This window comes from Seriola lalandi, unplaced genomic scaffold, assembly GCF_002814215.2.
Source record: "Seriola lalandi dorsalis isolate HSWRI2012SDOR001 ecotype SW California unplaced genomic scaffold, Sedor1 jcf7180002054816, whole genome shotgun sequence".
NCBI classification, from domain to species: Eukaryota; Metazoa; Chordata; class Actinopteri; order Carangiformes; family Carangidae; genus Seriola; species Seriola lalandi.
In genome coordinates, this window is record NW_019525369.1 from 1,640,589 (window position 1) to 1,641,770 (window position 1,182).

Here is a 1,182-nt window from a genome sequence, read left to right on the forward strand (position 1 = left end):
AAAAAACATCATAGTATAGTATGGCATAAAACGTCACAGTATAGTAAGGCATAAAAATGCCAAAAAACTTTATTGTGTACTATTGCGTGAAAATGTCAAAAAACGTCATAGTATGGTATGCCATAAAATTTCAAAAAACGTCATAGTATAGTAAGGCATAAAAATGCCAAAAAGCATCATAGGACAGTAAAGCTCCAAAACAGGGATTGAACGCATGACCTTGTCAGTGTTAGGCAGTAGTCCTGACCATTGTACAACAATACTTCTGCATCGCAAGCTCATGGTATAGCATGATATCAAGGATATTTTAGCATACTAATCCATGATATATCACAAAAGATTGTCCATTAGGCATAAAATGTCATGAAAACATAATTGTATAGTAAGACATATAAATGGCAAAAAACATCATAGTATAGTCAGGCACAAAACGTCACAGTATAGTAAGGCATAAAAAATGCCAAAAAAAGTCATATTCTAGTAGAGCATAAAAATAGCAAAAAACGTCATAGTATAGTATGGCATAAAATGTCATGAAAACATAATTGTATAGTAAGACATATAAATGGCAAAAAACGTCATAGTATAGTCAGGCACAAAACGTCACAGTATAGTAAGGCATAAAAATGCCAAAAAAAAGTCATATTCTAGTAGAGCATAAAAATGACCAAAAAACGTCATAGTATAGTGAGGCACAAAACGTCACAGTATAGTAAGGCATAAAAAATGCCAAAAAAAGTCATATTCTAGTAGAGCATAAAAATAGCAAAAAACGTCATAGTATAGTTAGGCACAAAACGTCATAGTATAGTATGGCATAAAATTTTTAAAAATGACATAGTATACTAACGCATAAAAATGACCAAAAAACGTCATAGTATAGTGAGGCACAAAACGTCACAGTATAGTAAGGCATAAAAATGCCAAAAAAAAGTCATATTCTAGTAGAGCATAAAAATGGCAAAAAACATCATAGTATAGTATGCCATAAAATTTCAAAAAACGTCATAGTATAGTAAGGCATAAAAATGCCAAAAAGCATCATAGGACAGTAAAGCCCCAAAACAGGGATTGAACGCATGACCTTGTCAGTGTTAGGCAGTAGTCCTGACCATTGTACCACAATACTTCTACATCACAAGCTCATGGTATAGCATGATATCAAGGATATTTTAGCATACT